A 14,936-nucleotide genomic window follows, 5' to 3' on the forward strand; every position below is an offset into this window, starting at 1 on the left:
AAAAGCTGCAAAACGACTGCGAAGAGACACACAAGGACTACAAAGAGACAAAAAATGAACAAAAAAGACTAAAAACACAAAATTCCAAACAGATGCAAAGTGGTCATAAAAAGTCAAAAAGCTATCAAAAACAGCTACAAAATGACTACAAAGAGATGCAAAACAGCCATAAAAGGACAGAAAAGAAAAAAATAACAATCAAAAACAACTGCAAAATGACTATAAATAGACAAAAAAGGAACATGAAAACAAAAGATTACAAACACAAAATACCAAACAAAAAAAAAAAAAATGACGACAAAAACAAAAAGACTAGGTAACACAAAACACCAGAGATGCAAAACAACCATAAAGAGACAAAAAACAATCACAAACAGATGCAAAACGACTACAAAGAGACGTTTGCAGAGACAAAAAACAGCACACAAACAAAGACTACAAACACAAAATACCAAACACATGCAAAACGAGCATAAAGAGACAAAAAAACCCCACAAAAGACAAAAAAATGACAACAAAAAAAGAGACTAGGCAACACAAAACACCAGAGATGCAAAACAACCATAAAGAGACGAAAAACAATCACAAACAGATCCAAAACGACTGAAAAAAGCTGCAAAATTACTACAAAGAGACAAAAACAAGCACAAAAACAAAAAACTACGAACACAAAATACCGAACAGACACAAAACCATCATAAAGAGACAAACAGTCACATACAGATGGAAAATGACTAAAACAAGGTGCAAAATGATGACAAACCTGCAGCCTTGGTTCCCAGCTCTTATATAGGAGGGATGGAGGCTTTTACTTGTGTGTGCCCGGGGGCCTGTTGTTTCATGACTCTAATGTGTTTCTAGGTTACATACTGTACATTACCGTGCACGTCACCCTCCTTAAACTCTCTGAAAGGCACATGACAGATCAGTGGATTTTCACAATATCACCATCCTCCATTCAGCCTCCTTTTCCCTCTCCCTTCCTCCTCTCTTCTTCAACGTTCTTTCATCCCTGAGTGCATTTAGCCAGAGGCCAATCTGCCCCTCTCCCTCCACTCTCCACATGTCCTGTCTAATGCCCTCTGTCATTATCACTGCATCCTTTCCTTAGCGTACCACGTTCCCCCGATTCCATTTTGGTCTCCAGCTCTCACAGAACTCAGCCAGCTCCTCTTCCTTCACCTTCTCTTGCGTCTCCCGCTCTGCTGTTTCTCTCACCCGGCCCCTTTGTCCGCCGGCTCCTGTAAGTTATTGCTCCAAAGTTAATTGCGGTATCCGTACTGCAACACACCAACACAGGATTGGATTACAGTGTGATTTAATGGATGGAAGGGCATTTTCTCCACTCTCAAACTGACTGTGTCCATGAGACGGGCGGCATGTGACGGCCTGACATGAGTGGTGCTTGTGTGATTTTGGCGGCTGTGAAAGGTTACAGTTGTAATGGAGTAAAGAGAGAGTTGTGAGGTGTGATGGTTTCACTTATTGCCAATAAATCGAAGCCCTCTGGATTACAGCATACCTGTTTCTATGCTCTCTGCCTTCTCTGTCCCCTCTAACACCTTTTTCCTCCCTTTCCTCAGTCTCTGCATCCTTACCCTTCCTTCCTCCCTCCTCGCTCCAACTTTCCTCACCCTCCGCTCCCTGCAATCCCTCCTCCTCCTCTCAAACATCACACAATCCCCTCCTATCCCAATCCAGCGCACCCTCACTCTCTCCCTCCCTCTTCCTTTATCTCTCCCTCCCTCTCCCTTTCTCCCCTTCATCTCACCTCCAGCCAGCCGGAGCACCCTCCTCCTCCTCTTCCTCCTCTTGGATCACACAGCCCACCTGCTCTAGTCCACTTTCTCTCTCTCTCTCTTCATACCTCTCACTCTCTCTGCTGTCTCTTGTCTTTTATCTCTCTTTCTCTCCCTCTTTCTGTCTCTTTCTCTCTTTCTGTCCTCCACTTCTCTCCAGCCGCAAGAAGCTCGCAGGCTCGCCGTTCTTCCTCCAACTACTGAGGATTCAGAAGCACTTGGGACGAAGACCCTGTCACTGGAGGTAAGTGTCTATATGTGTGTGTGTCAGTGTGTGTTGGTGGTCATTAACCTTACATGCATCAGCTGCTGCTTTAGGAGGCAGATGGGATGGCTGGTGAAAAGAAGAGAATAAGGGTAGTGGAGAAAGCCAGCTGTTCTGCAGTATATGGGAGAGTGACATGACAGGAGAGTGAGAAAGATGTAAAAGAGGCAATGATGATGATGATGGCGGTGATGGTGTGTGAGGGGAAAAGTGGAAAAAAAGCATGGAAAAAGAAATGCTTTTTTGATGCAGCAGTCACAATCGACTGCTGCATCAAAAAAGAGTCAGACAGAGTTCAAGAAGATGCAAAGAAAACCAAAAATGGAAATGAGGGCGTGAGAAAAAACAAACCAAAGACATAAAAAATGGATTAGAGAGCAGCCAACACAGAGGGAGAGAAATAATTCAGAAACGGGATGCTGATGTTTCCCCCGGTGTGGCAGTTGCATGCCTACAAATGTAGCGGTGCCTGCCTCCTCCTCTCCCGTAAAAAATCCCATTCACAAACAGGACCTGAAAACAGGCGATGGTGATTGGTTCCCCGAGCGCTGTGTGCCTGTGTGTGCTTCATTGTGTGTGTATGTGTGTGAAAGAAAGAGAATGAGGAGGGGTGAAAACCCATTACATTCCTGTGAGGGTGATGCTGAGGCTTCGGAGCAGATGCTTGAATGAAACTGCAGGGTATGCGCTTGAACATTAATATTACCTACACAGTCTACTGTACAGGAACGTGCAGAGGGTGACAGATGTATAGTGACGCTGCATTTTAATTTGTGGTTCCCACTGATTGTTTTTTTTCATCAGCACAACAGAGTGTCACAATGACAGATGTGTGGACAGACTGGCGCGAGCGATGATTTTGCGCCAGACTCAAACTTCTTTTTTTCTTCTTTTAAGTCTTTCTGCCTCATTGCGTCATTCTCAGTGCTGCTCCAGATTGTCATCCCTCTCCCCGCCACCGTCACTGGCACAATCCCTCTGCCATCGCCAGCCCTCTTAGATTAACAGCTGTCCAAACAGCGATGCTCTCCTGCCTCGCCAAGCCAGGCCAATTAGAAAGTGACATTTGTTTGGGGAGGGGAGGGGATGGAGAGCTGTTGGTGCGTTAGACTTGAAGGGCAGGGAGGTGATGAAGGAGGGAGAAAGACGGTGGTAAGAAAGGGTGGAGGAGAGATGGGTAACTTCAGATACCTTTTCAGTCACAGTGTAGAGACAAAGATAAGAACAATAAGGTCAATATTTGATGAGAAGTTTAGACGTCTAGATGTTGATAGAAGTTGATGTTATAAAGAAAAACTTTGACATGCTGTGGCGCTGGAGGAAAATCATTACAATTTATCCTCTGGTAATCTTGTATATTTGGAGCAAAGTTCACGGCAGTCCGTCCAATACTTGTCGAGATATTTTTCTTTGAACTATAAATGTCAACCTTGTTGTGGTGCTGGAGATGCCAAGGCATAACCAAAATCAGAAGGAATCTGGAGATTATGAATGGTTGTACAAAATGTCAAGGCAATTCATCTAATACTTGATTAGATATTTTAGTCTGGACCAAAACAATGGACTGGGTGACATTTCCATGCCTGGAGTCATGCTGTTGGCACAGCTTGAAATTAAAACTGGATAAATTTGATAAAATAATAAATTAAAAAAGAAGTGTAATATGGCCCCGGGGGTGTGTAATCATACTAATTTTAAAAAAGTGAGCTAACAGAGGTGCAGATTGTGAACGGTAATTCATTCCACAGTTTAGTGGCCATGACAGAAAATGCATAGTCATCTATATGAATGGGTATGATAGTTCAGAGATATAGCTTGGAGCCTTGTAAGTGAGTAATGTCATTTTAATGGTCCTGGAGAACAGCCCTGTCTCCTAGAAATTAAGTTTATATATACTAAAATTGAAACCACAAATTTATCTTAAGGGAAATGTAATGCTGAGCAAATTACGTTTTCTATTAAGATAATGAGGAAATGCTGCTAATTAACATACTTGACAAAAAAATTTGATACTGAATGTATTAGCAAAAAGTTCCCTGAGAGCTTATTTCAGTTGTTTTCACCAAATTTGGCAATCTCGCAATACAGCATCCACTCATGAACCCGGGGTTTTTGTTTCAAGGTCTTGCACTTTGCACACCGAACCATAGCCTGCAATTAGTGATGTCCTCATCTGATCTCAAAAATCACTACTGGGGCCAACTAAGGCATTTTCTTTAAACTGATTTGGATCAACTATATTGCGCTATATATCGAGAGCTCGATCTGATCCTTTGTTTTACATCAGCTGTCACACAGCTTGCGTAGCTTTCCTGCACAGCAATGCAAAGAATGCAGCTCTGGTCAATTCTCCAACTCCCCATCTCTCCTCCACGTGTCATAAACAACAGTAAAATGAAGAATGAGACTTTTTATTTATGTTATTTATCAAAGTTATGGGCTCACATTTCATTTCAGCTCAGAGCAGAGTCTCTTGCACTTTCCTGTCATTGATGATGCATGATATTCTAGACGAATAGAAGTATCAGATCAGGAGGAAACTTAGGGGCTAATAAAAACCCTTGATCCTGATATCCCTATCCTCAGCTACCTCTTATCTTATGAAGCCTACATGGACCCTAAATGTAGTGTTTAGTTACCTGAAAGAAAAGTCTCTGAACATAAACCAGGCAGCGATTATGTTGCTGCAAAAAGGTATTTAAAGATGCAGTTTAGTGACATACAATCATTTCTAGGAGACAGAGTTCACTGGAAACAATGGGAAGCTAATGAAGAGTTTTTAAAATTGGTTTAACATATTTTTTCCGTATACTTTTAGTTAAAATCCAAGCAGCTGCATTTGGGACAAACTACAGATGATTGATTGCCTTTTTTCTGACTGCAAACTGCAATAATCCAGTAATGGAAAAGGTTCGATTCAGACTGGGTGAGGAAACTGGTCTCTCAATCTTGTCCTCGTTAAAATGGACAAAGTTACCCATCATCCAACATCTTCAAGTCAGTCCTTTAGGGCAGCCAAACTTAAAAAATCAGCAGGGTTGTCAGGAAGATATAATTGTGCATTGTCTGCATATATACAAAACAATATGTCGACCACAGGACAGCATTTTAATAGAAAAAAGAACAGAGCCCAGAATCTATCCTTGAGGTACACCATAAGTATGTTTCATAGGCAAGGAAATAGAGAAAGTTAGACAGATAGGCTTTGACCCATTTAAGACATAATTTGAGTAAGACAGGGTGAGACATGAAAGTATTTTAATCGGTCTCAATACAGAGGAGACCCTAAAACTAAGCAGCCATTATTGTTCAAAAATCCTATTCTTTCCCTTTTCTATATAGGCTATTCTTACACCATCCACATGCCCCTGTGGACCTCTCCTCCTGCCCATCTTTCTCCACTCTTACACTCACACATCATACGTCCCCATAAACTTTATCACCACTTTTCCATTAGATATAAAAGTCAAGCGTGATGCATGGTAGCATATCCTCTCCTGATTTCATGGGAAATCAGTAATTTAACGAGGGTGGAGCTCTGTGGAGTGTGAAATACCCAGGTGTGATATAACGCTCCTCTGGGAGGAGACCTCACAGTGTGGGTATGGGACGTTTGTGTGAGAGGGAAGTGTTTTCTAAGTCTGTGTGTAGATTGGAAGAGGAAGAGGAGAGGAGGGACAGGAAGGTGGATGAGTGTGTGAGAAGGAGAAAGAAAGAGAAATAAATAAATAAATAAATAAATGAGTGTGTGTGTGTGTGTGTGTGTGTGTGTGTGTGTGTGTAGCTATGCAGTGCAGATGCTGTTGTGTTTAGGGAAGCGTGGAGAACCAGTGTAGGAGAAATTGCAGACCGGCGTCAGTGGGATTGGGACAGGTGGACCGGGAAAGGTATTTAAGCACCGTAACAGTCAGACTGGGACTTCACTCAGCGTGTGTGTGTGTGTGTGTGTATATGTGCGTGTGCATTAACAATATGTGGTCTAGTTGGTCCTATTAAGTGCACTGATTAACTGCGGGAGCTCTAAGTGCTTTTAAATGCTGGTTTGAGGTGACCCCTGTGGCCTGTCAGTTGAGATGAAAAAAAAAAGGTGTGTATCTGTGTCTGTCTGTGTGCAGTTCCCTCTGTCACAGTACAAAGATCCACGCACAGTCCTTCACACCGACACAATATCCACTCTTGTATATCCATGTTTTGCTCGGTTGAAGGGCAGTCGGCACATCTGCTGAACTGAACGGACATCCTCATGTGAAAATTGTCACAAGAAAATCCACCACTGGAAAAAGCTGACACTCACTCTTGCAAAAGGAGGCACAAACATCTAAACTACATTCAAACAGTAATTTTTCTGATACTGTAGACTACTCCTGTAATGTGTTCTCCCCTGACGTGACACATGGAGGGTTGGTAAACTGTTCTTTTGTCTACACTAAAGCATAATGGCCCATGCTTTAGTCTATTATGAGGTAAATGATCCAAAGAAAGCTTGTTTCAATGCTTGTTCTAAAATGTGTGACTAAGTCCTTACACTTAATGGTTATCATTAACAGGGTGTGCATATATCTGCCCTTATGTTAGCGCAAATTAAAAATCAATCTAAAAGTGTGAAATCATTTGAAATATAATGAGGTGTAATGGAGGGTCATTTTAAATATTGAAATCTCAACTGGTTTAAATTCTGACTCATTCAAATGGCACTAATGTAAAACGAGAATCTGCAGCTCTGTGAAGCTGTAATGTGGAGCTTTGAGCTAAATGCTAACCTCAGCATGCTAACATGCTCATAATGCTAGCATGTTGATATTTAGCAGGTAGGACGTATACAATGTTCATCATCGTACATTAGCGTGTTAGCCACAGTAACATTTACTAAATAGCACTAAACACAAAGTACAGGTAGGGCTGGTATCACTTGCTTTGCCTGTATTAACCCTTTAAGATCATTGTGGTTTAAACAGAAGTAAAATAAAATCATAATAGCTAGAGCATTCATTATTTTTGCAGCAGAAAGATAAGATTTTTGTCTTCCCTGTCGTCATGTTAACACCTTTAACACCTTACCTTACGTGTAGTGCAAACATGGTATTATATGATAATTGCGCTTGACATTCCCCATAATGCCTGAGATTGTTGTTTGCATAATCTTGTGTATATATATCTGTGTCTGTCTAAAATAAAAACCAGAATAGCTAGATAGCAGAAGGCTAAGACTTCTGTCTTCAGTGTCGTTACATTGTACACTAGTAGTGACATCATTGTACTATTTTACGTTCGGTGCAAAACCATGCAAAAATGTACGGTGGTGCCAGAGGAATGAGTGATAAATGCCTTTGCACTTTGTTCATAAAAATGACCATATTGCAAAACTAAATAATGTGCATAATTTGTATAACTAGTGTGTGCTTGTGCTTGTGTTAAGAAACTTGGGAGTGTGAAGAAATATGTTGTTTATGTTTCTACATTTAAAAATTGTTTGGGTTTACATGTTTTGTGTTTTTTGTTTGTAAAATTTGATGGAAAAACCTACTGGATTTTTTTTCCCTCAAAGGCACAATTTGCGTACTTTTATCAGTTATTATGGTTTATTGACTTAAGTAACTTTTTAGCTTAGGTTGTGCAGATTCTAGGGATATGAGGCATTTGAAGATACGACATCACAGTAAGTAAAAATACAAATGTAGGCATTGGCTGACCATTACTATTGAAGAGGTCACAGGGTTAATTACGGAAATGCATTCGTCTTTGCAATAGTTGTTGAGACATTTCACAAAAAACTACCCCCAAAAAACATACAAACAATAACCCTATCACCAGAATGAATTTTGGAATCGTACGTTTCTTCAAATCAGAGATACGTTACATTTATACGTTATTATGTAGATGATACATGTCACTAATCTCATTAAATCCTGTTACTTCCACCTATGAAATATTAGCAAAATTAAATCAGTTGTGTCTTTTCCTGACCTAGAAAAGCTTATTCATGCTTTTGTATTCTCTTTGCCTTGACCACTGTAACGCATTGTTTACGTGCCTCAGTAAATCTTCAGTAGCTCGGCTTCAGCTGGTGCAGAACGCTGCAGCTCGTATTATAACTGGGTAAAATCGTAGGTCACATATCACCCCAATTCTCACCTCCCTCCACTGGTTGCCTTTGAACTCCAGAATTGATTTTGAGATTCTTTTAATAACTTTTAAAGCTCAACATGGTTATAGTTATGTAGCTTAGCTTCTGACTACCTATGCTCAAAGTTGTGACCTGAGATCCTCAAGTCTACCCTGGCTAGTCATCCCTAAATCGAGCTTGGTAGCTAAATGTGGCTGGGCTTTTGCCATTGAGGCCCCGAAGCTCTGGAATTCTCTACTAGCTAGATTAGGCTGGCTAGCACATTACCTGTTTTTAAATCATTGCTTAAAACATACTTTTATAGGAGAGGTTTCCCTTTTAATGCACGATTTGTACTTTTTGATTTGAAGCTTTTGAATTTTATTTCCTTTTCCTTTCATGTACTTTGTGAAGCACTTTGTAACCTTCTTTACATAAGTGCTATACAAATAAAAGTATTATTATTATTATTATGTCAGTTAATGTGTGGTCACATTTAGGCACAATAAAACCATTTGGTTACGGTTGATCTCAAACGCCGCAGTATTGGACCAACCAAGAGATATTTTGCCATAGCCATTCCCGGGGCCACACAGCTAGCGTGGCTAAAAATGCACAAAGCAACAGAAACACACACACACACAGCTACATGTATTGTCAAACTGCCCATAGAAATGGATTCATTATCCTTCACTACCTTGGCTGCATTGTCCAGACCACACACAATGAAAAAAACATTATGAGCCATTGGGGATGATGATTGTGTGTTAGCACGCATGTGTGTGTGTGTGAGATACGGCATGTTTGTGTGTATTCCCGCATATGGTCAGGGAGCCTATCCTGTGTCCCACATTGCCAATTGCCCTCTGGTTGTCTATTTTCTCTCCTCTGCAGTTCATTGTTGTGTGGAGACATAACAGCGAATGTGAGTAAGATGGAAGCCTGCCAGTGGGTGGACTGGTTAGGGAAATGTCATTTTACTGGGAAGGATAGGGGGGCGGCTGTTTGTGTGGGCTTGTTATCGTAGGTGAGAGGACCAGTTAATTGCGAGTAGTCAGATGGAAGCAGGGCGCTCATGTGGGCAAACATCCATGGAAAGATGCGCCCTGGGAAACAGCTTTCTCTGTGATCTTAGTTTTCACCTTGACCTTTATTTTTCCTTTCTCCCGCCTGCCTACTTCCCACAACCCATTTTCCCTCGTTTCACTGTCGTTTAAATCAGCTGTCATCTTTTTCTACGCGGCCCCCCCCACCACCTGTGAGCTGATATGCAACTGTGAGATAAGTTGTGACTGCTGAGCATATGGCCACTACGGTTTCTCCGCCACTTAAGGGGTTGTCTGGATAATTAAAACACCATTCAGCCGCGGCGCAGAGGTCACTCAGAGATGATTTGCATTTGGGCTGATTTTGTCATGGAAAACACAATTAACCCCGTGTTCAGGGCCCTTGTTAAAAGGCATTAATTAAAGAACAGATTCTGATAAAAGAGAATGAGGAAGATGATTTTTTTTTTGCTGAGGGTTTGAGAAAAGAAGGGAAATCAGAAACACTCAGTGTCAAGCATGCATGCTATATACTTTATACTGCATTTGCTTATCAGGCTGCATGCAAAGTCATCTTGGGTTGATAACACACACACACACACACACACACACACACACACACGATATACCATAGCAACACGGGTCACTGGACCTTGTCCTGCAGACGCAAACTGATACAAATGGGCTTATACAGAAGCACACACACAGACAAAGTGTGCACTGATGCAGAGCAGGTCACAGATAACATGAATTTCTCACCAACCAGCCAATCACACCAACACAACACACACACACACACACACACACACACACACACGTAAAACTTGTTATCATAATGGGCCCAGACAGAGGGCTGTGATAGTCAGACAGTCTTGTCACTGGTGAGTCTTCATCGCCAAGGTCAAGGACAGATGTTGTGCTAGGCGACTGGCATCTGGAGGGTGCTTGATGGTCTCGCCGATACGCAGGATGAACAGTGAAAAACGTGCCCGATGCTGCAGGTTCAGGGCTTATTAGCTTCTGTGTGTACGTCTGCAGACACTGGCGTAATGCTGTAATGCACAGGTCATTGTTTGTGTGGGTGGCAGCGGCACTGGAACGGAGCCACCTGCTAATAAGGAATTATGAGCGTGAAGTGAACAGCGTCTATTGAAACATCAGATGCTGCGGTTCAGCTAATATTTGGGTAAGTGATGGGATTGAAGCAGGGCACAGTGTCCTGCCAGACAGTGCTCAGCTGGATTTTGTGAGGTCATGTGAAGGTGTTGTACGCAATGAATGGAAAGGTCTCAGGTGTTATGCTGCCCAGTGGTGGCTAAACTGCAATACCAGCGTCACTCTGAGTGCCTTTGGTTTGAGGATGTTCTGTCCTGCAGCTCATTTCTGCTCTTACACCTCAATTTTGTCAGATGTTCCTCAAGCAAATCACTTCTTTGCCTTGAGGGAGAACTCAGGTCCAGAAGGTTCTTTGAGCTATTTCAGGGTTAGGTGTTATATGTAAGGACAGCGGCGGCAGAAGCGCGAGTATTTTTAAAGAGGTCAGAAAGTTGATACTAACTTTAGACGGTCACAGAGGTCATCCCAGTGCAACAGGAGTCAAGCCACTTCCAATTAGAAAACCCATGACCTCTTAAATGAGCTCATTAACCAACCTGTGGTCAGCTGGGAGGAAGAGCAAGTAAAAATGGATCGAGACATTTCTTATTTTAGAGCTCGATCTTTTTTTAAGAAAAGAAAAATTAAGTAGGATGATGATGTGACCTATTTTATCTAAGCCACTTAAAGCCTCCGTCTTTAGGGAACAAAGTCGTGGTATATATATAGAGTCACGCTGAATTTTAACTCAGTGCATCAATTCTAAGTTTAAACGTTTACTCGGTTGAGAAATGTCATTTTGTTTTGCCAGTGCTGAATTATAGAAATCCTGTTCATTCATTGGTTCTTACAGGAGCGCCTTTAACACCTTGGGTGGAAAAACTTGGACTTGAAAAAGTGCCCAGCATCATTTGTGTTTTTTCCCATTGTCCATTCTGATGAATTGAGAGGGGGCCCTTTGTGGTAGTGATGACAGCAAGTGGTAGCGTACAGGTGATGGTTTGTGTTAAGCGAACGTCACTTTCAGTGTCATCCTTAGCAAGCTGCAAGACTTTCTGAACAAACTGTAGCCTCAACTACTTTCTAAAATTAAGGCTTCAGGTTAAGCAACTGGCTAACTGGGGGAGGTATCTCTCACCATAAGGCTTCACTCTCATTGACAACGACGACATAGGCTACATCTCACGGCTTGATCTTTCTACCTTGACTGTTCACATTCATGTTTGATGTGACCCATATGGATCTCTGCCCCAAAATGCCTCACATGCATCTAGTAACATCACACACACATGCACGTTGAAACAGCAATAAAAGACGTGATATTTGCAAAGGAGGAACGACATAGCGATGCAAGCTTCATCTCCTAAATGACTGTCATAGTAGGGATGTCCGATGAGGTCGTTCTGCATAATAATTAGCCATGTGCTTCTGTTTGGGAGATTGTGCAGCATATTTTTAAAGAAGTGTGCTGTGGAGAATTGGGCATATGTTTTCAGGATAACAGGCTTTCGATCCACAAGGTCCATCAGCAGCTGTTGCTGGAAGTTCTGTGGAGAGAGAGGTTTGGGTGCGACCAGGAGAGGAGTCAGGAGTGGCGGGGCTGTGAGGTGGAGAGTTCGTGGAGGAACAGTTCTTGCAAAACCTAAGAATGTCCAAGGCTACTTTCTAATATCTCCGTTGGCCCCTGATGACAATGCTGTCATGGTCAATGACTCTATATAAAGATGGACAGTGTGTCTCTACCTTCTCCCTCTGTACAGACGAGGCTTTGTGGCTTTTGGTGAGCTGTCATATCATTCATTATCCATACAGTCTATGGTTACAGCACCCGGTATGCAGTCCCTGATAGAAAGCATCTGGCAGGGACCTCTAGTTCACCTGGCAGAGTGTGCGGCCCATAGAGGCCGAGTCCTTTGCAGCAACACGGGTTTGATTTCAACCTGTGGCCCCTTTGCTAAGTGTCATCCTCTGCTCTCTCCCACTTTTCTGTCTGTCTGTCCTATCTATAAAGGCAAACAAAGCCTGTCTGTTAGTTCTATTGGCTTGCAACTGGGGCAGCCTACAGCAGCAGCAGTACAACTACAACAGCTTTCTGTAGTTTTAACAGACGACTTCAACACTGTATGGTGAGTGATCAGCACCTGCAGACCCAAGTATAACCCCCAAATTCCACCAGATGCGTGTGGGTTGCGTCTGCGCTCCGAAACGGCAGCAGAGCCGATACGTTTCCGCAACAGATACGCAGGACTTCTATTTTTGCCGGACACCGGAGCACAATGCAGCAATTAGCACAGAGCAGATCGTGCGGGGCAGGAAGTCGTGCACAGAAACAAAATAAAACATCCGGTTAATTTTCAAAATAAAATACTCAGTGTTCACGGTGGATCATATTTCCCTGCACTACACCTTGAAAATGTAATAATGGGCGTAGGAAGTCAACAGGTCAGAGGTTTTCGGATGTCATTTCACCCAGCTGACACCATGGACGAAGAGAGAATCATGGAGGTGCACCGAGATGTCTTCCTACTACTCCTCTGGTTTTGTGGTAAGCAGCCGGTGGGTGTTGACGGACGGCGGAGCACGCAGCGGATAACCAGCGCAGCTGTTCGGCAACAGACACGCATCCAGTGGAATACCGGCGTAAGTCGGACAAACTATGAATGTATGAGGAAAACAACCATGAACATAAATATGAGTGTTCTCACAGTGGTCAAATGGCCAGTGATCTGACATGTATCGGATGAGGGAACACACATGAAAGTGTCCTAAATCTGATTGGAAAAAACTGGATCTGAAAAAATCTGATCCATTTCACAGGAGAGCAAAAAAATTGAATTTGGTCCACATTCGTTTTTAATTTGATCATAGTCTTACATTTCCATTTAAACAGGAACAAGATGGGTCTGACAGATGTTGGGATATGTACTGAGTTAGATAAAAACATTGATGCCACTCTCGAGACACAGAGTGTTGTCAATTGTCTCATGGGACTCTTGGTAAGAAGTCAATGAGCTTTTTTTTCCCAAAATGTCAGACTATTCTAAGTGGTCACCAATCCTTAAATTTACAATACATACTGTATGTGAATATTTTTAAAAATGTCCTTGAAAATCTCTGTAGAAAATAGCTGCATATTTTTCCCAGTTGCTAATCTGTAGTTTTGTTCTTAAAAGTTTGTAAAAAAAACTCTCCGTAAATGGAGCACCACTTTAAATTCTTTACCTGTTCCCCGCTCTTGTTCCACATCTCATGTTTTCAAAGTAGGATTATTCAAAGTGAGTGAAAACTTCTTGGCTCCCAGCGCAACACCAGAGAACAACTGGGAAAAGGAAGAAGTGCCGTACAGGCCTGGCGCCCTGTATGCAAAGCAGAGTTATCTTGAAACAGCTCAAGTTAATGTAGAGCAACGAACTGTCAGTGGTCAGATGGAATTGCCTTATCAACCCGTGAAGTGAATGACAGCTCATCTCAATAGCAGAGATTAGGCGAGATGAGCCGTGGCTGTGGCCTTGCAAAGCAGCAATTGTTGTGAACAATATCCATCAATCCTCCTTGAGTGTCATATCCCCCGGACGCATCCTGCCCTCTCAGGAACAAAGGCCAAGGGAAGTTTTCCTTCCATTTATCGCTTCCTTCTCTTCCTGTATTCCCCTTTCGTCTGACCTTTTTTTTCCCAATTCCCTGACTCTATCTGCAATCCTTATCCCATCACCCATATGCTCTCGTCCCTGGCTCAATCTCTGTATTATTACCTGCTATACTCGGCTTTATGCTGAAACATTCCCAGCAGAGTGTGGGCCAGAAAATTCTGACACTATAGCCCGATTCATTGAGCCTGGTCTGGGCTTTGGCCCAAAGCTTTGAACACACAGCTGACCTGAAGCTGACCTCAATCCAAAACAAATGTTGTAACATCAAAACTTCCAGCCTATCTCTCTTGTAAACATAACTGCTGAGGGGTGGACGGATTTAAAGGTGTGACCAGGTGAAGGGTGTCCATGCAAGAAACCTGTTAAAAATTAAGTAAAACATTTGTGCAGAATCAGAATCTGGTTTATTGCCAAGAAGGTTTTTACATACATGGAATTTACTTTGGTGTATTGGTGCTTAACATAAACACATACGCCATGCTGTACAACTCTTCTTTATAAAAAAGGAAGACAAGAAGAAAAAGGTGAGTCTGGTGGACAATAACAGAAACAACTGATACTTACTGTTTTACATTGCACTCTTTAAAAAACATTGATTAATCAATGCAGCAGAACCAGAGTTATCACCCGTTTTATTCCACATATTCTTCTCTCTTCAAAACCTGGCACTTACATCACCTATAAAGCAGAAGGCAGCTGGGGTTCAGTTGGAGATTTGGTTGTCCACTAATCAGGAGATCTGTGGTTCAGTCCCCACCTGCTTGGGCAAGATACTTGGCTCCAAATTGCATCAGATAAGCCCTGGTTCCACCAAACACTTACGGTATGGAACCTTTGGAACCAAAAGTAACCTATCAGACATGGTACCTGGAACCTAGGTCTGCTTAGCGTTTCCGCGGCAAACAGTACCACTGTGCTAGCCTGGAAATCCAGACCCAAATCTAGAAAGATTTAGGGTCTGGCTATGAGTAATGCAAA

At 42.4% G+C, this 14,936-nt stretch overlaps 1 protein-coding gene across 1 annotated transcript in view; it reads left to right on the plus strand.

The window, feature by feature from the left end:
- The first annotated feature begins 1,752 nt into the window (after nucleotides 1-1,752).
- Nucleotides 1,753-14,936, plus strand: part of pvalb6 (parvalbumin 6) — an 87,929-nt gene continuing 74,745 nt past the window's right edge. The window contains exon 1 of the mRNA XM_049560817.1: nucleotides 1,753-2,043. The gene's annotated coding sequence lies outside the window, so the exon portion shown is untranslated. The remainder of the gene's footprint in view (nucleotides 2,044-14,936) is intronic.

Source organism: Epinephelus fuscoguttatus, linkage group LG19 (assembly GCF_011397635.1).
Source record: "Epinephelus fuscoguttatus linkage group LG19, E.fuscoguttatus.final_Chr_v1".
Taxonomy (NCBI): Eukaryota; Metazoa; Chordata; class Actinopteri; order Perciformes; family Serranidae; genus Epinephelus; species Epinephelus fuscoguttatus.